Source organism: Canis lupus, chromosome 38, assembly GCF_048164855.1.
Source record: "Canis lupus baileyi chromosome 38, mCanLup2.hap1, whole genome shotgun sequence".
Lineage (NCBI taxonomy): Eukaryota > Metazoa > Chordata > Mammalia > Carnivora > Canidae > Canis > Canis lupus.
The window spans coordinates 11,339,149-11,364,768 of record NC_132875.1 but is presented as its reverse complement, the minus strand read 5'-3'; the positions used below and the strand labels follow the sequence as shown (position 1 = coordinate 11,364,768).

At 39.0% G+C, this 25,620-nt stretch overlaps 1 long non-coding RNA gene across 1 annotated transcript; it reads left to right on the top strand.

Moving 5' to 3' along the window:
• The first annotated feature begins 4,126 nt into the window (after nucleotides 1–4,126).
• LOC140626774 (uncharacterized) lies at nucleotides 4,127–24,490 on the top strand. Its single transcript, XR_012025787.1, has 6 exons — nucleotides 4,127–4,212; nucleotides 4,859–5,045; nucleotides 12,126–12,315; nucleotides 21,688–21,763; nucleotides 23,141–23,224; nucleotides 24,227–24,490. It is a non-coding gene; the product is annotated as an uncharacterized lncRNA (long non-coding RNA).
• The last annotated feature ends 1,130 nt before the right edge of the window (nucleotides 24,491–25,620 follow it).

The window sequence follows — 25,620 nt, the reverse complement described above, 5'->3', positions numbered from 1 at the left end:
AGCACCAACACATTTGCTAAGCTTAAAAGAATACTCTATTATTGTGTGGCAATTGGTAAAGAACTTATTAATTAAGGATATAAGATAGAGAGAAATCTCCCAGGAGGCAAAAAGCCATTACAAAGACATTGTGGAACCAATCTAGCAGTTAATGGAATACTCAGAGGTTCTTTAAAAAAAAAAAAAAAAAAAAAAAGAGGGGTCACTTTTCAAAAGAATAGGTATTACCAAATTAGTGATGTTGCAGAATGGGGACCAGAGTGGGGGCAGGGGAGGGGATTTACCAAAAGAGAGGTAAAATCTAAAAACAAAGCCAAACCTCATAAGCATTTGTTTTAATAGAACCTAATCTTTCTATTGTAATATCCCTAGATCCTAAACACATACCCACACCACCACAAAGCATAAAAGTAAATTGAGATGAAAATCGAAATCAAACTAGTGTTGCAAATGAGAATTAATAGTACATTTGCTTTTGTTCTGAGACAGGAGCATCAGAGGCAAAATAAATAACTCATTTCAAATGCCTGTGAGTTGTTTGTTTAAGAATAACTATCAAATTAACAAGAAATAGCAGGCTCTCTTTTATTTCCCTTCCTAAATTGTAAGTTTTCCCCATACAGATGATCTCATCGTGTGAGAACGGTGTTGTTTCAGAGAAGGATTTGGTTAGATGAGTCAAACACTGAGGATTAGCCAGGAATTGGCTCCTCTGGAGTGATAACGGGGATCTTACTTACCTGTTATATTAAGATATTTATCTCCAGAAGGTCCTGAGAGCTCTGGCCCTGTGAGCAGACACTCATGAGGACTGGCCAAAGCAATCCTCCCAACCATACAGTATCACAAAGCACATGGTCACAGGACCCTAATAACTCAGTGTATTGGACCCATTGAACCTTTCATCTTTGAGGCAAAACCAGACCTGAGATATCTCTTCATCAGAGGAACAGTGTATATGTTAAGAGCATGAGAATGAGGAAAAATCAAAGACAGCTTGGTTACACTGGAATTTAAATGTAACTTAGGCAAATCCTCCATATGTAAATGTACATTCATAAGTTAAGCATGTGAACTATTTATTCCATATTTTTGGGAAGGAGGAGGAAGATACATTTATTTATTTATTTATTTATTTATTTAAGATACATTTAAATTAACGAACATAAGATGTTTAAGTATAGAGAACATGGGACATGGGATGCAAAGATTTGATTTTGACCATATACCAGCAACTTCCTTGCTCTGTTATCATGACATATTGCTCACACTATCTGCGCCTCCTCTTTCCTATCTGTAAAACGGGGTGAGATCAGACTTGCTTTGCCAGCCTCACAGAGAAGATATAAAAATCATATAAGATAAAGCGTGCCAGAGCCCTATACTATCTGCAAAGGTGTTGTCGAAGATGATGATGATAATGAGGATGAAGAATTCATTAGCTCAAGGCAATTACCTTAGTCCGTCGTGCAAGAAAATGACTAAGCTTTGTGATAAATGAGGGTGGAAACTAAAAGACAGTTTTCTGAGAAAGAAGTTCCACGAGGATGTAAATACTTCTAACAGCGACAATTCCATAGTGCCATTGAATACTCTGCTAATCATAAAGTATTTATTTGCCCTCGATTTAGGCAAAACCCAAATTAGAATGATACAAGATGGGGCGTGTGGGTGGCTCAGTTGGTTAAGTGACCAACTCTTAATTTCAGCTCAGGTCATGATCTCAGGGTCATGAGATCAAACCCTGTGTTGGGCTCTCTGATGAAATGAGGAGTCTACTTGAACTTCTCTCCCTCTGCCCTTTCCCCACTTGCACACTCACGTGCTCTCTCTCTCACCCAAATAAATAAATCTTTTGAAGAAATGATTCAAGCCTATAATACAAACCAGAATATAATACTAACAAATAACTGTCCATTTTGATGTCAAACCTTCCTACTGTGGTGTGCACATTTCCACACCTCAGCTTATTCTTTTTTTTTTTATGCCTGCTTTATCTGCACCATTGTCTCCAGCACAGTGGCCTACACTGGTGTTCCATATCTTTTTCAACATTTTTATTCTACTGTTTAACTTATGAGTATCATTTTGCTTGATTAAAAAAGGCCAAATAAGAGTCAAATAACTTGGATTTCTTTTTTGTAACCTGTCTGCTAAATAATACATCAAACATTCCAAAATATGTGTCTCTTAAGTCTTCACCTTCTTGTGTTCAAATAGATTTTTCTTTTATTGTTTTTTCCAGTGTCACAAGCTTTGCCCGCTGTTGGCCTCAATCTTCCCAAGCCTGTCTTTTTGCAGTTTTATATTTGTGTTCATCAGAGAGTTATTTAACCAGTTACAGTGGTTTCTGCAGACTTATCTCCCAACCATTTTTTTTTTTCTTTTTTCCAACCATTTTTTTTTGTGTGTGTGTATACAATTGGCATGGTTGGTGATGAAGGTAGAATTTAATTTCTCAGCATCTTGCAACTACCTGCCTTTTAGAATTCCTTGTTGTCTTTGTTCACAGGACTATTTGGCACCTAAGAGCTTGGCTTATGGAGAATCTCTGTCTATATTTGATGTTCTCCTCTTTGATATTGTGAAATTTCATAGTAGTGCCCTGCATCCCACTCCCACCCCTCATAATTCTCTATTTTCATTATCTGCTCATGACTTTAGGACTTTTAAACTTTCTGTTCCCTCTGCCTGGCACATTCTTTCATATCTGTTCTTTATATGTCAGGCTCCCTCTCATTTTGAGGTTTTAGTTTAAATGTCATCTCCTTAGAGAGGATCTCCATGATTATAATTAAAGTACCCTTGATATATGTGATATACATACACCTACACCCCCCCCCACACACACACACACTTACTCTATCTCATCACTCAATTTATTGTTCTCCTGGTGTTTAACATGATCGGTTACTATTATGTCAACTGATTTGCTTCCTTGTGTGTTATCTCTCCCTCACCCCTACCCCAGCCACCAGTGAGGACTTGGATCTCGTCCATCTTGTTCATTGTTGTTTCCCAATTCCTAGCATTGGACTGTCACCCAATAAATAGGTGTTGGAGGAATGAATGGTCTAGTGCTACATTAGTCTGTAAGCTCTAAGCAGAGAAGGTCAAAATGCATTAACTGAGTGAAAATTCATTAAAGGAAAAATCAATTCTTAGAATGCAAATAGAATTAAAAGATTATTTATTTCATAATTTCCATTTTATAGGTAAGCATTTAAGGAAATGAAATAATTTGTACAAGGTTTTATTTTTCAGTGAGTGGTAGAAGGAGGAAAGCCAGGAGTAGAATCTATGTCTTCAGATTTCCAGAAAAATAAGTATTAATCAAAGGTCCTCTTCCTACTGACACTTATTGACTTGATTTTCAAATTTCCCCATAAATGCCCAACCTGAACTCTCACTCCAGCCAACCAAATCAACAACACATAGCTTATTAACAATAGCAAATCCTGGCTATTTCTTCTGTACGAAGCCGAATCTCTCCAATCCTTCCGTCCTCACAGAAATTCAGCTCAAAAGACCTTCTGTCAGCTCTAGTCTTATCAGGTGCTCTGTAACTTGTATAGCTCTTTACACCTCTGCCTTTCTGCCTAGATAGTAGATCTGGAACTCTCTATTTCATTTACATTTCTTCACTACTGTATATTTAAAAAACTACCCGTGATATTTTGCAGCTCCTCTCATAAAGATATGGAGTCTATTCCTCTGCCGGATTCTGTTTTTTGAATCTAGGCTTAACCATGTGGCTTGCTTTGGCTGATGGAACATTAACAAATACATTGCAAACAGAGGCTCAAAAGATGCTTCTAGTATGAGGGGTTTGCTCTCTCTTGCTGCAGTCGGAATCCTGATCCATCCTATGAAAAAGCACAAGCTAGCTTTCTGGAGAGGTCACAGAAAGGAAAACCTAGCTGCCTTCACTGTCTGCCTGCCAACTGCTAGACATGTGTGTGGGTCCATCCTAGAGCACCCAGCCGCTGGTCTATCTGACAGTTGACAGAAGACATATGAATGAGAACATCAAAAGAATTGCACAAATGAACTCAGCCCAAATTGCCAACCCATAGAACTGTGAGCTAACAATGACTGTGGTTTTAAGTCACTAAGTTCTGGGATAGTTTGTTACATGGCAAAAGCTAACTGATACACATACTATACTTCCTACATGGCTTTCTAGTCATCTTTATTTGCTACTTCTCAGAGGTACCTCGCTAGTTATGATCCATGTATCCCCATTTCACAGAGAGGAAAAATCAATGCCAAGAGGCTTTGCTAGTATTGATACCCTGACATGCTTAATTCTTTAGATCCCGTATATTAGAGATAAATCCTCCGTAGAGACTTTTTAAGGGAGCAGCCACTGAAAATGTTTACAAAGGAATTAGGTAATTGAGGACGTGCAGACAGTTCCTGAAAGCCAGGCTCCAAAACAATAAGCATGAGCTTAAGTTGGGTTTATAAAATTAATAAAGCCAGAATTCAATTTTGTCTGCTTACCTCTTATTTTCTTACTAGCAGCTGTCAAGGGTATAAAACATCTAGGCAGTTCCAAGGTTGGAGTCACTAGAACCCTCATAATAATCATAATAATTATCAATAATATTTATTGATCATATTCTGTTAGGTACTTTCCACATTCATTATCTCTGAAAACAAGCCACAATAACCCTATTAGTTAATAGGCATTACTTCCCTCTTACAGAAGAGGAATTTAAGGGCTGGAGAAGTTTAAGAAACTAGCCCCAAACCACAGAGCTGGCAAGGCAGAGAACTGAAATTCAAACCAGCGTTAGTCTATACAGCTTTTCTCCTTTGGATTCACTGCAGTACGATTTCTGTTTCTTTTCAGATATTAGGATGCAGGTCATGAGCCCCACATCTAAGGGATACCTGCAGGGACCATTCCTCAGCAAGAAAGCGGAGTTTCTGTCATGTATCAAAATCTAAGTGATTTCCCTTTCAAACAGCTTAAGTCTGTTATCCTTGGTATACTTCGAGAAAAGCTTCCTATTTGTCTACAGCATTTACTTCTCACTGTAAGTTTTGAAGAGGCAGAGGGAATACGTTAGTTAAGTCATGAACTAGACACATGTCTTTCTAACTTAGAGCCAAAGAGAATAAGTACTACCTTCCCAAACTTTTGATTTCAATTCCTAAACCCCCCCCCAAGGAGAGACCTCAATATTTAAAAGCTTTGCAGTGACAAACAGTCTTTACAAATATGTTTATGTTCCCGATGATAAAACAATGCACAGCACACTCATGTCCTCCTTTAATGACCTTTTACACCTCTTAAGTAGTAAAAAAAAAATGGATACTGGGCTTTTAATTTAACCTAACTGATCATCTCTTACCTGCTAGTTACATTTTAATGTCTCCTTTTCCCTCAGTTATAGGATCAAAAAACTCATTTTTTTCAAAGTTTTTATTTATTTATTCATGAAAAACACACACACACACAGAAAGAGAGAGAGAGAGGCAGAGACACAGGCAGAGGGAGAAGCAGGCTCCCTGCAGGGAGCCCGATGTGGGACTCGATCCCAGGTCTCTAGGATCACATCCTGGGCTGAAGGGAGCCGCTAAACCGCTAAGCCACCTGGGCTGCCCCAAAAAACTCATTTTATTTTGTGACCTCTAATGGGTGTTTGTCTGTTGTGTGCTCTACACCCAGGTGAGACTTCAGAGTCTCACTTCCAGGATCCCCTCCCCCTTCAAGTCCTTGTGATGACACTTGTATTTAGAGACGTCTGTGTCCCCCCATTGACAGCTGGCCCCCAGCCTTCATCCTCATTGTATCCCAAAGCTTAGGACAGCTCCTGACACACATCAGAGCTTACTAAGTGTACACTGAATTATACCTTTGGGATCCCTACCTCGCACATAGAAGCGATTTTCTGAGTGTTTATGAATTACTCAGGTAATGGAGGAATGATGGCAATCATCAAACTAGGGGAAGTTAATCATGATTGTAGGCAGATCTTAGGGGCAGGAGATTGATGATAATTTCTTTCCTCTATTTTCACTTATCTGAGAGCAAGAGGGTTCCTTTCCTTTATAAGTTCCTTTCCCCATACTCCAAACTAGACATCTAACCCTGCCAACATGAGCCAGCCTCTCTTTCTTGCAAGGCCAGTTTCATAAATATAATTCCACTAACTTCTATACCAGTCGCTTTAGGAATCATAGCAACCCATCTCAAACCTGGAGAGAATTAAGTGACCAACATCGCTTTAAAAAAGCACAGCTTAGCAGTCTTTCAGTTCCCTTAAAAACAGCCGAGTTCTAAAGAAGCCAAATTGCAGAATTGAGTTCAGGAAGTAAATTACCACAAACACACGGAAATAGCAGCAGGAAGTCTCCCTTGGCAGGTTATACCTACCAAGCTAAAATGCATGCATCTGGAAAATAATATAGCATTTTTTTTTAAACGCTGATTTCTCTTGAAATCAGGACCACCTCTGATTTGGTTCCTCCTGCATCTGCTTTGACCACACTCTTGTCAAAATGAAGTTATCTAAACGTCGGTGCTGGGTGAGTGGGCAGCACCAGGACAGCACAAAAGAGATGAGAAAAGAGCAAGGGGAAGGGAAGATGTCACATCCTGACTACAGGGAAACAGTGCAAAACATCTAATCACAGCAGTGCCAGGGAACTTGAACCTGTCCAAAAAGATCCCAAGCTCTCCATGTTTAATTGCCGTTGATGGCTGCTGGCCAGTCATGCATGACAATGCGTGCGTGTCTCATTGCTCCCTGCCTGTGCTCATTGCTGTCAGCTTTCACTCCAGGTGATGAACACAGTCCTCCGACCATGTGAGAGGGGTTGGAGCCAAGGATGGGGGTGGGGTGGGCTGGAGAAGCCCCTCATGGACACAAAGCAGCTTATGCTCAAATAACGCCTAGCTAAGCAGAGTTCTTCAGAAACAGACACGTTAAGGCCAGCTTCAATCCCTCACTTCCCTTCCACAAGTCTGCAGCATATTTGTTTTCCTTGAGAGGAAAACAAAACTAGGACACACCATGCAGATGGGTAGGACATCTGTGACCTGAGGTATGTCAATTGGCAGCAGGCAAATCTCCTGTTTGGTCGATTATATTTGAGCACATGCTTGAGGCGGGCTAGAGAAATTTGAATTACACTTGAACAGCAAGGAACATTTTATTTTGTGGTGACTCGATACTTTTAAACCTCTTCTTTTCTGTCTGGACAAGAGGCAAAATCATGTTTCTGTTGATTCCAGTGACAAGCAAAACTCCCCGGAGCTCGTGGGGGAAAAGATGGTTTATGAAGTCTAGCGTGGTGGTGGGATGATTTGGAAGGAATCCATCAATCCTCTTGCAGCCTAATTGCTCATTTTTAGTGTGGGATCAGTCTAGAACTTCTCTGGAGTTTCAGATGCAAGATAGGCTGCTTCAAGGCACAGATCAGTGAGAAACCTCAATGCACAGCACAGAATAGTGCTGTTGAGTTTCGAAACCACTTTCTGCACAGGGCCTGCCACTTGTCTACACTCTGTGAAGTGTTGAGAAGAGCTTAACTTCTCTCTGAGCTTTAATTGCCTTATCTCTAAAAATAGGCATTTCTACCTCATGAGGATGCTATGAGGATTAAATAGGCTGATGTCTACATATGAGCTTCCTCTGCAGATAAACAAACAAACTGCAGGCACGTAAGGACAGGGACGTGTGGTCTATTTGTTTTCGTAAACTTAGTGATAGAGCACGGTGGCAAGTGGTACAAGCTCTGAAGTTCGTCAGGACTAGATCTGAATCCCGACTCTTACCAACTAGCTGTTGAGTCATGTTAATTTTCTCATTTTAAAAATAGAAAGGGTTATTCTTACCTGAGAAACAGCTGAGCTGATGCACTTAAGAGATCTGACATACAGTAAATGTCCCCAAAAGGGTAAGAAGCTCCTAGCATATAGATGCAGGACAAAAACCCAGAAGTAAGTTTATGATTTTGAAAATTAAATCATCTGTGATGGGAACACAGTTGTTGCTGATTAGCAATTTGAGATAAACGGTATCAGTGTCTTACTATTTTTCTGAGCAAGAACCAAAAAGAAAAAATGAGGACACCAAGTTTCTTTTCATTATACCAACCTTTATCTCCACAACAGAACTGGTTTAACTTTTTTTCTGATTAGGTAAACAACACCTGCTTATTGTGAAAATTAAAAGAAAAAAACCAACCAGTCAATAAAGGTAAAGAGAAGAAAATAAAAATTACATGAAATTTCACTGTCCTGTGATAAGCACCAATATTTAGTAACCATCAGAGTAAAGTAAGCAAGAAGCCCCAGGAGAATGTTCCTTGATCATTTCTCACCCTCAAGAAGAGCATTTAGCATCAGTCCATGGACCAAAGGGCCTCTTTGGGAGCTGTGGGATCCAGGACCATACCCAAGAGACTCAGGAGGAGTCTTGCCAACCTGCATGTTGGGTAATCAGCATACAGATCTCATTATAAGCTGTGGGTCCTGATGTGGACTCTGAACCAGTCTCAGTCCCTCTAGCTGAGGAGTCCTTAGATAACAGTCTTAGACATTTGCCCGTGACAACAGAGCCTTTGGAAAGATCCAGATTTCCAGAGAAGAGAATCTAACACACACCATTAAGGCAACGCCCCCTCAAAAACAAACAAACAAACAAACAAAAAACCCCAAACAATCAGGTTAGATGCATTGGACAGGATAAGAGGAACAGTTTGACTTTTCCTTTTATCTCTTCCAAGGCAGCACAGCTCAGTTCCAAGAGGGACCTTCCTGGCCTGTGATTTCTCCTGCAAGGTAAAGTGAGAGCACGTGAGTGAGCACCTGACTGCCCCAGCTATGCAGGATGCTGCCAGAGAGGCCCATCTCTCTCTCTGTCAGCCCATCCAGAATTCTGAGCCTTGAGCTACACTAGTAGGGGGTAGGAAGCTGTTGGAAGAATGGCAGATAGGACTCTTGGGGGGCATTAAAGGGACATAAATCTTACTAATTAGGTTGTGGGCTCCAACAATAAGCCTTTCTGCAAGCTGCTGGGGATGCCTCACCCATGAATTCCCCAACTGGCCCATGAACATCCCACATGCCACACAGGACCCACACCCCCATGCTGTGGTCAGCCTTGTGTGTGGTCCCAATGGTGATAAGAGTATACAGACAGCTAGTGAGCACTTGCAGAAGAAACCAGAAACTTGAGCTTTAGCAATGCCATTGGGAAAGCAAAAGAGACACTGCCAGCACCTGGACTGATGCATTGCTAGGTCGAGAGAGCATACAAACTTAAGAATCCTGCCACAAGAAGGAGAAAAAAGCATGAAGCAGATGTATCCATAGATGCAAGAAAGCCTACGAGGCCCCGGCAGGGCAGATTGAAGGCATTTCTCCTCTAAAATCCGTCAATAGAACTAGAGGAGATTTGCTATTTCACATATGGAGACAGCAACATGAGACTTTAAGGACACGAAAAATCAAGAAAACCGTGACACCAGCAAAGGTTGAGAATAATTTCCAGCAACCAATCTGAAGATGTGGAGATGCGTGACTTACCAGATAAAGAATTCAAAAGAGCTGTTTTAAGGAAGCTCAGCAAGTTATAAGAAAACTCAGAAGGACCATCCAAAGAAATCGAAGCAACACACAGACAAAATGAAAAGTTTAACAAAGAGAAATAAGAAAAAAGAACAAAACAAATTCAGGAGCTGAAAAATAATGAAATGGAAATGGGAAAAAAAAAAAAAGCAAGACAGAGCATCAATAGCAGAATGAAACAATTACAGTAAAGAATCTGTGAAGTAGAAAACAGGATCTTTGCAATTATCCAGTTGGAGGAAAACAAAGGAAAAAAAGAGGAAAGCCTACTTGATCTATGAGATGCCATCCCAAGAAACAATATGCAAATTATTGGAATCCCAGAAGAAGAGAAGGAGAAGGAAGCAGAAAGCGTATTGAAAGAAATAATGGAGGAACACCTGGGTGGCTCAGTGGCTGATTGTCTGCCTTGGGCTCAGGGCGTGATCCTGGGGTCCCAGGATCAAGTCCCACATCAGGCTCCCAGTGAGGAGCCTACTTCTCCCTTGGCCTATGTCTCTGCCTCTCTCTCGGTATCTCTCACGAATAAACAAAAAAAATCTTAAAAAAAGAAATAATGTATAAGAACCTGTATACCTTAAGCTTATATAATATTACATGTCAATTATATCTCAACAAAGCTGGAAAATAAATTTCAAAATTTGTTACAAATTAAAAGTATTTGGTAATTATCCTTTTATGTATATGATCGTGTGTGTGTGTGTGTGTGTGTGTGTGTGTGTGTGTGTTTTACTTTACAACCCAACACGGTGTTCTTCATTAGAGAATGTAGTCCATTCATCTTCAGTATTACCAACTACCTCTGGTTTTTCTCTTTGATATTTAATTACTTCCTGTTCTTTTTCCCTTTATCTTTCTTTTTTGCTGGTTTGATCAAATTGCTATTCATTAATTTTTTTTAGATTTTTTTTTTAATTTGAGAAAGAGAGCAGAGAGAGAGAGAGTATGAGTGGTGGGGAGGGGCAGAGGGAGATGGAGATGTGGGGCTCCATCCCAGGACCCTGAGATCATGACCTGAGCCGAAGGCAGATGTTTAACCCACTGAGCCACCCAGGTGCCCTGCTATTCATTACTCTTTCCACCATTTTTAATTTAGAAGTTTTCTTATTTTCTTTTTTTACAATTCTACTAGTGGGTACTTTTCCATCCCTAAGAGTCATAATGATACATATTTCTGAACTGCTTTATGGAAATAAGATGCCTATTATTGTATCCTCTATTTTTTCTTCCACTGCTCCTGCCCATCCCAATAAGATGACACTTTCAGAGGAATTTTTCTTCCCTGGCCCACAGCACACATACACATATATAGTACCCCCCCAATGACTACAATATTTGGGATGCTATTATTCTCCAGTCCTACACCCACAGCTCCTATTTTGCTTCAATAGTTCATTTTTTTGTTTGTTTTAGATAATTTTTGGGTTTTCTTCTATAGAATGTCACTTTTATTTTAGAAATCATAATTTAGCATTTATATCACACATTGCTAGTTACTTTATCATTATTTAGTTATCATTGCAAGTATTGCAGTGTTAACTGCTCATCACTTGCTTTTTTTTTTTTTTTTTTAATCTTCTACCTTAAAATCTCTGCTCTGATTCATTTACTGTTTGACTATAGCCATCTTTTGAGTACTCTCTTCAAAAAGACCTTATGGAGGAAAAATTCTTTAAGCCCTTGCATATCTACAAATTTCTTTCCTTCATGCTGATAGGTAAATATTATCTCAGCTGGAAATAATTTTATTGGGTCACAGTTTTTACACCCAGTAGTCCAGAGCTGTAATTCTGAAAATCTAGTTTCCAATGCTACAGCTAAAAAGTCTTTTGCTTCTCTGATTCTTCCTCTTTTCATTCTCTTCCTCCTTCTTTGTAAGTAATTTGTTTTATTCACTCTAAAACATTTAGAAGTTTCTCTTGGAGTTTCAGAAATTTTACCATACACTAAATTAGATGCTTTATCATAAAGCCTGCCTAGAATTTCATGAACACTTTTGATATGCAGACTGAAGCCTCTTTTCCCTTCTACTTTGTGCTTCTTTTTACCTCTTATCCATCTATTCCTTATTTCCTCTCCTGGAACTCCTCTTATTTGTATGTTAGGGCTACTGAACTACTGAAGTTTAAAAATTTGATGGGCATTTTTTTTTCCAGAAAGCATTTTATGCTATAGTTAAATCTTTTTATCTGATTTGTATACACGTACATATATGTATGTATATATTTCTTTTGTATATATTTCCCCAAAATGCTAGTTTATGTTCTGGGTGTTCTGCTTATTTCTCCTCCATCAGGTTATCAAATCCCATAAATGAGTTATATTTCTCTTTGCCTGGTGATGGTTGAATTTATCCTTGAGGTTCAGCTCTTGCTGCTGGGGTAGCTTAAGCATTAGCAATTCTGTATAGATTAAAGAAACAGCAGTTACTGCCCTTTGAGTCAATGATATACCAGCTGGCAAATGGCCAATTCCTTATTGAGAAATGGTTTCCTATTCTTCCAACTTCAAAAGCTTGTTCTCTCCTCTCATTTAGAATGCAGGACTCGGCGTACTTGTTTGGAAACCCTTCTGTGTCTCTTGCAAGAACACAAATACAGCCCAGCTTTTCCTTTCCCACTGGCCCATTGATGTCTACAAGCCAAGTGTGACCCAGGAAAGAAAAGTCTTGCACCAACTTCCAGCACTTTCCAGGCTCTGCCCGTCTATGAGACCCGGAGTACTAGGTCAGAAGTGATATTTGATCAAAGAGGGCTGAGGAGGGTGGACACATTGAGGATATTCTTTATTCCCATAATTAGTCACATAAAATCTTACTGAAATCGAATGAGATTCTCCAGCCATTGTTCATTCTGTAGCCATTGATAATAAACACTGCTTTAAATAATGTTTTATATAGTGTTTTAAAAGTTAGAAGCCTTGGAGCACTTGGGTGGCTCAGTCATTTAGTGTGTTAGACTCTTGAAATTGGTTCAGATCATGACCTCAGGGTCATGGGATTGAGCCCCATGTTGGGCTCCATGCTCAGCAGGGAGTCTGGTTGAGGATTCTCTCTCCCTCTGCCACGCCTCCTGCTCATGCTCTCTATCTAAAATTAAAAAATAAAATATTTTATTAAAAAAAGTTAGAAGCCTTGATCTGAACCCGTGTCTACTTGGGGATTCATTTTCCCTCACTTTTTTACCACTCATTTTTGTGTATCTTTACTACCTATAATTTTCAACTCATATTGTCTTATTTTGAATATATATTACTTTATAAATTGCTGAATTTATTTAATGATATATTTTTTTCTTATTTTTCTTTCACAGGGTTAATCTTTATAAGTCTTTGAAGGTATTTCTTTAGAATATTCACTAATGTAACATTTTTGTTCATTGTAAAAATACAGACTTAGCTGATTGCTTGTCATTTATTAAGGCACCAAGCATTCATATGATTAGACCTCGAGCGTACTTTTACCATCTCCATTGGCCATTTCTGGGGAAGGACATTTAATTGTATTTTAAAATGTGACAACATCATTGTTAAAAGTCTGATAAAACTATGGATGAAGAGTTACCCTCCTTGGGCTTTTGCTGGTACAGTTCCACTTACGTGAACTATTTCTGAGGGTTGATTTAAAGCACTGCCCTCCAGTCTGGAGAGAGGAAAATCAGTTTGTGTGCTCATTTGGTTTGGGGACAAAAATCTGACAGCTCTGTCAAAGGTGCGAATATTTTTCAAGCAAGTAACAAATCCTGACAAGTTGGACTTCATCATCCTCTGCAGCCCTGGGTGAGAGTGAAGCCTGTGGTGAGAATGGAGATGAGTCAGAATTAGACATGGAACTTTCTGGAAGACAGGGGAGTCTGGGCATAACTACAGCATTTATATAAATACATACACATGCATGTGCACACACACACACACACACACAGCTCTCTGGGGCTATGTATAATTCTGAAAGCTGGATTTTTGGTTCTTTTCATGTAGAAATTATCAAAGAAATTCCAATGTCAGATGCTTTTTCAACATAACCAGACTGATGCACTTAATCTTACATGAAATCTACAAGCATGCATTTTCTGAGGAAATATGCTATGTGCAATCCAGGTCAAAACACTGGAAAATACCAAGAAATGTAATACATCCTGTGTTCAGAAGCTGATACTGTTGGGCAACATTTCAAAAGCAGAAACTGGTTAAGCCACAAATGGTGGGAATAGAATATGAATATTACAAGGGTCCAGAATAGGGAGAGATTAGCAATTTCTGGAGTTAACACAGAAAGACTCCATGAGAAGGGTGTAACTGGAGCCAAATCTTAATAATGGATGGGATTTGGATTTAAGGAAAGGAGAAAGAGCATTTACAGAAGCACAGAAACAGAAATAAACATGGTGGCTATAGTGGATGGTGAGGAAATTTTCCTCGTTCTGAGCTGACAGATATGTGCACTAAAGAGTTGTGATATCTTCCAGCTGGAGTCAAATAATCTTGAAATTAAAAAAAATGTATAAGCCCTATGTGGTCATTTTTTGAAGAGAACAGATACTGGGAATCCTGGTGACTCAGAAGAGTGGGCAAATGGAGACACTAAAGCTGGAGGTTGGCTTAAAGCAGATGCTTGGGAGCAGGGTGAGGGTGGGGATGAGGATGGCTGTGAGGCCTGGGATACAGAGAAGTAACAGACATTTGTGTTTTATTGTCCATCTTGAAAAGCCACATTCATGTTAGATGTTTCCCTCAAATGATGTCTTAGCTAATTTTGACACTCTGTGACATTGGATAGGAGTTGAAACTTTTTGTTGCACCAACCTGGAGGAGAAGGAAAGACCATTTTGTAGAGAAAGAATACACTTTTGGCTGGAAGTAGCATGGGTTTAGAGATGAATGCTAAGAAAGCAGATTCCAGCCACTGTGTCCCTGCTATCTGCTACCTGAAGGGTACTTACATCCATTCATTCAATACTGAGCAGTGATTTGAGCACTTGCAATGTCCCAAATGCTGAGGGGAAATGCAACCAGACACTCTGGCATCATAGGTCCTTACAGGTCCTCACAGTGCCTGGTGGCCTCTGGAGTCAGTGAACACAACCCTCTCTTAAAGGGTAAATCTTCCCTCAATATTTAGCCACTGCTTGGACATTTCCAATAATGAGGGACTTACTCCACCCCCCACCTGACCTCCCAGGCACACTGACCTTCAGTTTATGCTTCAGAATAGTAGAAGTTGTTGGAAAATTAGTTCTTATGTCAGAGTGAAATTTGCCTCTTTAGAGTTGTTCTCAAACCAAGGTGAACATCATTCCCCATAAAATATTTTCAAAACCACAGATTACCAAACCACACCTAGAAGCCACTGAATCAGAACCAATAGGAATGCTAGGAATCTTAATCATAAAAGCCCTACAGATGAGGGGTGCCTGGGTGGCTCAGTAGGTTAGGTGTCTGCCTTTGGCTCAGGTCATGATCTCAGGGTCCTAGGATTGGGCACTAAGTCAGGCTCCCTGCTCAGTGGAGAGTCTGCCTCTTCTTCAGCCCTTTCTCCTACTCTCTCTCTCTCTCTCAAATAAATAAATAAAATCTAAAACAAACAAACAAACAAACAAGCAAACAAACAAACAAAAACCTCTACAGATGATCCTGAGGGGCAGCCAATCTTCGAAGGGCTGCTGTTATGTATCTCCTTAGTATTGTTCTTGTTCTGTTCACTAGAATTACATTAAACCTTGAAACAGAAGCTAAGCCATCCTTTACTCATAGTCTTTCAAATACTTGAAGACAAACATCTTCTCTAACTTCCTCAAACCCCTGCCACTTCTGTAATTACTTCTCCACAGGCTGAAGACATCCACTTGCTGCATCTGTTTCTTATATAATGTGACTATCTGCTACTCTTCACTACCTCCTTTATATTTCATGAAATGGATTCTGTTTTGTCAATATTTTGTGGTGTTAATATGCATCTAAAATCCAGATGTGGTCTGGCCAAATGAACACTTACTCTTGTTGGTCCAGACACTGTGCTTCCATTAATGAAGCTTATTTCTTGGCATCATCCAGTTGCTTCCCAATGCTATTAGCTCATTTAAAGCTTGGGCCAATGAATCTGCCCCACCAAATATTTTTTCAGTAAGCAATTATTAAGCCAAGATCCAGTTGTTGCTGCATTTTATGCCTTTGATATTTGAATCTCAATATGAGACTTTATCTTTATACCTATAAGTTTTAATTTCAGTTAGGATTACTTTTAATCTTTCATCTGTCATCAACATATTTGCTTCATATCGATATTTAGGTCAAATATGAAAATACTCCAGAAGCAAATTGGAATTATGGATAGTTGTCAGTTTCTTTTTCTTGAGCTCCCTTTTTAGCAGTAAAACCTAGACTCATTTAAACAATGAAATGGAAAAATGAAGTTCCAGACTAGAATGCTAAGTTGATTACTTGTTTATCACTAATGCTGTTTTACAAACTGTGATGAAGATTTTTAGCACAGAACTCTGGTATGTATTTTTAAGGGTGAATTACAGCGGTTAAACAGTATGAACCCTACAATGCAGTTCACATCTCATAGAAAAGCTAGGTGTTTTGGGTTAAAAAATAAATAAATCCTTTCCACTCAGAAACAACTGTTACAAAAATGTAAATTTAAGATAATAAAACAGTGTTCCTTGAAAAATGAACAAACATAGATGAGTTTAATATTCCTAATGCAGAGAGAGAGAGAGAGAGAGAGAGAGAGAAATATGAAGGAGAGGAAGCCAAAGTAATGAAGCAGAGCTGGTCCTTGAACATTTTAAGAAGCAGGTAAATTTCCACCTGCAGGCCTTACATTATACAAGTGAATGCCAAATCTCTATTTTTCATCAGGCTATTCACACATATGTGCTCAAATGTAGAAGATGTAAGAGAGCAAATCTAATGAGAGTTTCATGGGCAGGCAGTTACATGAATGATAAAAAACTTCTTAAAGTATCTCGACCCAAATTAGAGTGGTGCCCGCTTTATAATAAGGGCAATGATAATCAGGATGATTTAGAGCCACTTTAATCAAAGGCTATATTAGAACGTGGATCCCAGAGGTGAGAAGGCAGTTATTAGTTCACCGAACCACCCCAATCCCTAGGCATTCATAGCTCAACTCACACTGAAGGATTTCAGTGTCTTTGTAAAAGAAAATCCCCTTCTGAAATTATTTGGCTTGTGAGGAGGAGGGATGGTCTAGTAAAAATAAGGGGAGGTAAGGAAAAGAATTTGATGTTTAAATAGAAAAAGTGGGTTGGAAGTTGAATGGGAAATAAATATCTTTACTTCAAAGTTGGGATGGGACAAGGAGAATCCAGGTGCCTGCAAATGATTCATGTTTTTGGTCACCTTTCAGTTCGATTAAGGCACCTAGAATTATACATTAGCAAAACAGTTCAGCAGTAAATATATTTTTAAAAATATGATTTAGGAAGCTTATAAAACATTAAAAAATCACTTATTTGTATGCTGATGAATTCCAGATTTATATTTCCATGCTTGACTTCTTTCATGAGCTCCAGACTTGATTAGTAAGCTCTCTACTTTGCTGTCTAAAAGAAAAATCAGACTTACTATGTCTTAAACTCAATTTTTGATGCCAATTTTGTAGATTTCCCACCTCACAATTGTTCTACTCTCTAGTCTTCTTTTTTAAACCTCGTAAATATTAGTATTTCATTTTCCAGGCAAAAACCTGAGTCATCCTTGACCTCCTCATTTCCCTCTTACCCCCTATCCAGTCTATCAACAAGTCCTGTGTTTCTTCTCCATTCTCCACCACCATCCCATAACCCAAGACAACAGTCTCTACAAAACTACACATGACACCATGTAATTGAGAATTCATTATATTCTGTTAAATCAAATCCTCGTGCTAGGGCAACTTACACATTTAATTAGATGCATTTGTCTTTGGGAAGTTTGCAACTAGTCAAGGTGGATGACTACATACCCCTCCCAACCAGTCCCAATCTTCTAAAGTTGCTCCTTTCAGTTCATTTTCCACATAACGGCCAAGAGCGATCCTTTTAAAATATAAATAAGATCATGCCATTCTTCTGCTCAACAAACTCCAAGTGTGTTTATATACACTCAGAAATAAAATCCAGGCTGCTCACCATGACCTGTAAGGCCTCATGCCATCTGGTGCCGGGGCACCTCTTCAAGCTCATCTGCTACCAGTCTCCCTGAGCTTCTTGCTGTTCTTCATGGTAAGAATGCATCATCTCCTCTCAGGGCCTTTGTATTTGAGGTGCCTCCTGCCCAAACACTCTCCTGGATGCCAGCAAGTTTGCTTCTTCATTTCAATCAAGGTTCTGCCCAAGTACCTCCTCAGAAGTAACACTCTCTCCAATTAATACCGTCTCCAGCAACACCTATTCTCATTCCCGTCTTTAGTTTTCTTCATAGCATTATCATTGCCTGATACGATGTCACCTGGGGGAGAGAGGAAGCGTGGGCTCAGCATCAGGATTCTTTAAAACTGGGCAGCCCCGGTGGCTCAGCGGTTTAGCGCCGCCTTCAGCCCAGGGCATGATCCTGGAGACCTGGGATCGAGTCCCATGTCAGGCTCCCTGCATGGAGCCTGCTTCTCCCTCTGCCTGTATCTCTGCCTCTCTCTCTCTCTCTCTCTCTCTCTCTCTCTCTCTCTTTCCCTCTCTCTGTCTCTCATGAATAAGTAAATAAAATAAAAAGGATTCTTTAAAACTCCCCAGGTGATTGCAGTGTGCAGCCCAGGTTGACAATCTCAGGACTGAAGGGCAAGAGGTAAATACACAGGGCCTCCAGCAGCTAGAATGAGATTGGAATGCTTCTGCAGACCAATTTGGTTTTGTGATACTGAAGGAATGTCTCAGAACTCTCTTCTTCTCCTCTGGATAAATGCTCAAAAACAAAGAAGGTTGAGCTCAGAAGTTGTTTTCTCTCTCATGAAGTCTCTTTCCTATGGGAGAAGAGCCTAGTTAGTAAAACAAGATCCCTGTCGTCAGACAACCTAGCTTTGCATCATGGTGCCACCACCTGGGCAGGTGACTCTTCTCTGTGCCTCAGTTTTCTGTAAAAACAGAATAACAACATTATTTCACTAATGGAGTTGCTGAGGGATTAAATGAAGTCTACATAAAGGGCTAGAGCAGTACCTGACACAAAGTAAGTGCTCTGAAAGCGTTTGCTGTTATCTTTGAGGGAATGGCTCTCCAGCAGAAAATGTATGTGGAAAATTCATTTGGCCAATGATTTTGAAAGTAGCCAGAGGGATTGAGACAGACCATTTCCTTTGACACTCTAACTCCACACAAGAACAGAGTTGGTTAATGATTAGACCCTATAAAATTTTCCATGTCATGTGCTTTTCCCCACCAGGCAATAGAAAGTAATTAAGAATTATGGGAAGCGGATTCAGTGAGAGGGAAGGCATGCCTTTCTAGGGACAAGCTCCAAACCCTAACGAGGTTATTGGCACAGGTGTCTCCTGCAAATAAATTAATGGGGAGGCAGATCCAATCATTAATCTGTCATCCAAACTTGGTGTTTAGAGGCATTTGGGGAGATGGGGTTTCCTTTGCCCAACCTTGGTGGTGTCTGGAGCAAAGAGGAGGAAGCAGAGTGATTTCATTAGGATAACAAGGCTGTTAAAGAACAATCTGGCTCTTTAGATGGTATTTATAAAGCATTTCAAAGAAACTGTGTTCTGACAGCTGCTGTCAGTCTCTTACATCGGAACCGTGGTGATTTATTGATACAGCAGGGGAGCTGTTATTATCCTTATTTGTAAAAGTTTTACACATACTAAGAATCTATCTTGACTGGTTGCAAACTTCCCAAAGACAAATGCATCTAATTGAAAGTGTAAGTTGCCCTAGCAAGAGGATTTGATTGAACAGGATATGATGAATTCTCAATTACATGGTGTCATGTGTAGTTTTGTAAACTGCTTCAAGTCCTTTCGGATAAAAGATAGTAGATAAAATTACATTCTCAATTATCTATATGTGGATTACCTGCCACCATTTCTTGGCTTGTTTCCCCTAGTTGATTTCTTTCCTAGACGCAATGTGAATCATTAGAATATAAAAAATGCATATTTTTTTCAAAAGATGAACATACAATTATGTAGAAATCAGCTCTCCACAAAATGTGCAATAGTGCCAAAACTAAATGAATGAATTTTAATTAATTGTAATCTGTATTTATCCATGCCTTTTTACCCCCAGTGTAACTAATTGAGATTTGACTAGATGTACATCAACTCCTGGAGTTCTTTCTTTTCACTCTGGAGTAGTGTAAGACTGTAGAACCTATAGGACAGCAAGGTGACTAGACAACTGAGTTGCCATTAACAGCAGAGGGCAGGTGGAGCCTTTGTGTCATTGTTAGGAACAGACTTACCTATTCACTACTGTGTGGTTAGAAGAATGGGATTTCCTAAAACATTTTCATCAGCTCTGATGCTGGTAGAATCCCAGGACCATTGACTTTTCCTGGGCTGGAAGGGATCTTAGAAACCATCCAGCCTAGGCTCACTCATTTTACAATTGAGTTAACTGAAGCCCAGGGAGATGAAATGTCACATAGTTACTATTGAGCCAAGACAAGAAAATTAGTAAATGTTAACAACTCTTAAATGTGTGCACTCAATTGATTATGCTGTTACCCCTATTTTTGTAGTAAGGTAGTCAGGGGATTGTCAGGAAAAAATGTCAAAGGCAGGAAAGAAACATTGATGAAAAAGTAGGCAAGATTGATGTTGTCATCAGGGGCATTTAAAAAAAATAGGAAAAAAAATAGGGACTTAACTCTCTCCTTTTGGAACGAGAATGCCAGGATCACTAGGAATAGGTAGGTTATTGGGGGGGGGGCAGAGCCACTACATGGCTTCTTCCTCACAAATTAGCTAGAATGAGCCAAATTTTATTCACCTCAGCTTAGAACACGAGGTAGATCAAAGGAGAGGCTCTTGAAACTTGACGGAGATAAATTTTAGACAACTACAGCAAGTGCTAATTTATATAGTGAGTAATAAATTTTCATAACACCAAGAGATAGTTTGAAGATTGAGTAGCTTCAAAACCTAGCTTCAATAAATTAATGTATACGCAGACCATATAGGTTAGTACTGAAAGCTAAGATGTTTCTGGATAGACTTTTAAGTTTTTCATCAGGGAAATGATCCCTGTCTTAGGAAAACATCTCTTGCCACAGTCAAAGTCTAGTGGATCATAAATCTGGCCATACGTTACCGTTATTCTGTGTAAAACATTGTCTCCACAATTTCCAATATGAAAGGTATTAAATATGGAGAGTTTACGTTCCACTTTTGGTCACCTAGGAAGTGATACACACATTGGCTCTGTGTCTTCTTCTGATTGTCACTTTTTGATTACTTCATCAGACATTATTTTTGTTATGCACCCCTAAAAATTGATAGTAGCTCAATTTTTGAAGTAGATATACCTTGTTGTCACCAACAATATATCCTCAACTTCTCTCTCAAATTAATAGAACCTTGATTTTCAGTCAGACATATTGGCATCTTCACTTAAAACTACATTTCCCAGCTTCTCATGAGATTAATGCTATTCACCTTGACATAAGGGGCAGTGCCATGTGAGACTTCTGGGAAGTTTCTTTAAAATGGCAGTAAAGTTCTGTCTTCCATCCTGCTGCATGAGGGGTGTCTGTGATGGCTGTTGCCCGTAGCCATCTCTGATGGGAGCACAATGGCCACTCCCTATGGATATTGCAATACTGCTTCTAAAAGAAGACAGGGTCCTGATGACTGCAAGTGCCATGTCACTCCTGGACTGGCCATCTCCAGATTGCATATGTCAGAAAAAGTAACAATTTCACTCATAATTTGGGGAGTATACTTTACCATAGCTGAACTTAATTCTAACATAATATTTAATTTTGCTTTTCCTGAGTGTAACTCAGTAAAAATTAAAAGTGATTTTTTGAGAAAAAAAATTTGAAACTACTCATTAAAATTAAAAACTAAGAATTCATTACAGGCCTCGGTTAGGTACACAATTCCTGTCCCCTATTATCTTAGTCAAGAGTTGACTATGTTTTCTTTTTCCTAGCCATGACTGGTTTCAACCCTAAAGAACACCTCATCCTTGAATGCTAATCTTGTGGTTCTAATGGCAGGCAATTTGGGTAAGGAAATTGGCAGAGGATTTGAAATTTAAAATAGAAGTTCCTATTGCTCTCCTGCAAAACAATAAGGCCCTTGAAAGTACTTTCTTGGAATATGAATGAAGAACCAATGTCATCAGAAACATATTTATACTATCTAATTAATAACAAACTTAAAAAAAAAATGTGGCCAAACTTTCTATCCATGTTTGACATAGACCCGAAAAATCTTTTTACTGGAGTCAAAAGATATAAGTTCTAATCTTGACTCTGTGAAATACTATCTATATAACCTTGGGAAAATCGTTTAATCTTCTTAAGCTTATCCTCTGAATTTAAAAAATGATAATAATAATTCATATGGTTGATATGAGTATTCAATAGTAGAAAGGAGAATATTTAGCTCAGTACTTTTCACGTAGTAGTTGTTTTATAAGTGTCAGTTAATCTGATTTAATTTGCATGTGCTCATGCCAGTTTGAAGAAGACATGAGTTAGTACTCAAGTTCCACTTAAAAATGCACAAGGTGTCTTTTGTCCATACCTTTGTGGGGGGCAATAGGGCTGATCACCATTGCTCTTGAAAAATCAATTTAAGGGGCAGCCCAGGTGGCTTAGCAGGTTAGTGTTGCCTTCATCCCAGGGCATGGTCCTGGAGACCCAGGATCGAGTCCCACGTTGGGCTCCCTGCATGGGGCCTGCTTCTCCCTCTGCCTGTGTCTCTGCCTCTTTCTCTCTGTGCGTCTCCCATGAATAAATAAATAAAATATCTTTAAAAAAAAGAAAAGAAAAAGAAAATGAACTTAAGAAAAAAATCAATGATCATAAGGTGTCCAAGGATACATTGCAGCTAATCTCTTAACCCTTTGGGGGTGTAAAAATATCCAATACCAACAATATTCTCATTTTTAGATAAGCTGCAGAACAAAATACATTTTATCAAAAGTTTGGTTGAGATTTTTCTGTTAACAAAATAGCTTCAAGAAATGTTTGTGCATTTGTCTTATAAAAAGTAAATACAAAGAGGAGACATAAATTGCCCTGTATATCAATTCACTTTCATACCTTTTGGTATTTTGTGAGTCTGGCCTTTCAAATGATTTATGACACTGGGGATAGCAAAACTATACCACAAAGAACAGGATTTTATGGATTCAGTCAGGATCAGAAGAACTGAATTCAGGATAAGAGTAGCCTGGGGTAGATATGGGAAAAGTATTATGGGGTATATGGGGTAGATATGGGAAAAGGGAGGGTAGGACATGTGTTTTTCTCTTAACTGCAGTCATATTCAATCCATGGTATTCAACATAGAAATATACAAGGGAGAGAGGGAGACAAAAACAAAACTAAAATTAAGGTTACTTTCCCATCTAAAGCACCTTTCTCCTCTTATAGGCACCAACTTTTTTATATGACCCAGCTGATCTGAGCAGTCTCCAACTCTCTCCTGGCCTGGCATCAGAGCATATGTCTCTCACTGTGAGTATAGGCTTTGGTTAAAGAAAGTTTAAAGTTCTCACCAATGAAGAGTGTAATATATTTAAATATTCAATCATAAGCATAGGCAAGCTATCTAAGTGATTTTGAGAGCTTAAGAAAAGCTCCTTTGCTTAAAGAAAATACTCATATTTCTGTCTGCTGAATTTCCACAATTGGGTGGGGTATGAGGAGAAAAGAAACTAATTGAGCATGAATTATAAATTTGTGAGTGTGTGTGTGTGTGTGTGTGTGTGTGTGTGTGTAGAGAGAGAGAAAGAGAGAGAGAATAGGTTAGGAATCTTTACACATATCTTTTTTGATCCTAAATGAATTCTATGAAATAAGTGATTTTATTCCAGTTTGAGAGTAAGAAAATAAAATGAAGATCACAAATATTAAGACTTGAAATCACAAAGCTAATTAGTAATGATGCCACTAGTTGAACAAAGCCAGTTATGTCAGACCCTGAAGGTTTTTTCAAAACAGAACAAAACAAAATCAACTTTGGTGCTTTGCTTTTGGGAGTAAGTCTTAATTGCCTGAATGTGTTTATTTTACCTTTTCCTGAGACAGTAGAACTTATTTTCTGGCACACCTGAGGGTGAATAATGTGCCCCTAATCTGGAGAGGCAGTACTATGTAGTGATTAAAGTGTGGAAAACAGTAGAATGATCTGAATCAAATCTGTTCTAAAATATTAACTATGTTAATATTTTATGTTAATAGTTACTATGTGTAACTCTGTAAATCTTCGCTGCCTTGTCTCTGAAACACATAAGGCATGTGATACCTATTAGTTTACCCTAATGTAGTAGGCACCATCCATCAAGATGGTCCTGATCTTTACCTCAACAAAAGTTGAATACCCCTTGAGTGTGGGCTGGATCTAGTGACTCACTTTTAATAAAAGTTACTGGATGCCACTTCTGAGACTAAGTTACAAAGACTACGACATCCATCTCAAGCACTGACTCATCCTTTTGCTAACTCACTCATTCTCAGAGAAGCCAGCTGTCGTGTTGTGAGCTGCCCTATGGAGAGGCCCATGTGGAGAACTGAGGTCTCTACCAAAGCCAGGAAGGATCTGAGGTCTGCCAACAGCCATGTGAGTGGACTTGGAAGCCGAGCTGCCCCCAGTTGTCACCTTGAGTACAGCCATGTGAGAGACTCTCTGCCAACATCTTGATTGCAAACTTTTAAGAAATCCTGAGCTAAGGTATGGGGTAAACTTCATCAGGATTACTGACCACAGAAAGTGGTTAAGAATACACGTTTGCTTAAATCTGGTAAACGGGGGATGATTTGTTACACAGCAATAGATAACGAAGTGGGTTTTTTTTGGCTCTGACACCAAAAGCAAAGGCAACAAAAGCAGAAATAAACAAATGGGACTACACCAAACTAAAAACCTCTGCACAGAAAAGAAAATCATCAACAAAATAAAAAGGCAAACCTATGAAATGGGAAAAATATCTGTGAATCATATATCTGATAAGGGGTTCATAATCAAAGTATGTAAGAATTCACAAAACTCGGCAGCATAAAGCCAACTGGATAAAATAAATTGAGCAGAGGATCTGAATAAACATGTTTTCGAAGAAGACATGCAGATGGACAATAGGTACATAAAAAGATGCTCAACATCACTAATGATCAAGGAAATGCAAGTCAAAACCACAACGAGGTAGTACTTCATACCCAGAATACCTATCATCAAAAAGACAAGAGATAACAAGTGTCGGCCAAGATGTGGAGGAGAGGGAGCGCTTGTGCATTGTTGGTGTGAATGTGAGTTGGTGCAGCCACTCTGGAAAGCAGTATAGAGCTTCCTCGAAAAGTTATAAATAGAACTACCATATAATCTAGCAATTCCACGTCTGGGAATTTATCCAAAGAAAATGAAAACACTAATTTGAAAAAATATATTCACCCCCATCCATGTTCATTGCACCAGTATTTACAATAGCCAAGACATGGAAACAACTAAAATGTCCATTGATGAATGAATGGAAAAGAAAATGTAACACACACACACACACACACACACACACACACACACACAGAGGAATATTATTTAGCCATAAAAAAGAATGAAATCTTGCCATTTGCAGCAACATAGACAGACCTACAGGATGTTATGCTAGGTGAAATGTCAGACAGAAAAAGATAAATATTCCGTTTTTTCACTTACATGTGGAAAGTAAAAAAAAAAAAAAAAAAAGAGGGTAGCCTGGGTGGATCAGTTAGTTAAGTGTCCGACTCTTCATTTCAGCTCAGGTCATGATCTCAGATCCTGGAATCGAGCCACACCTTGGGCTCCACACTGGGCATGGAACCTGCTTAAAATTCTCTCTCTTTCCCTATTACCCATCTGTATGTCTTCTTTGAAAAATGTT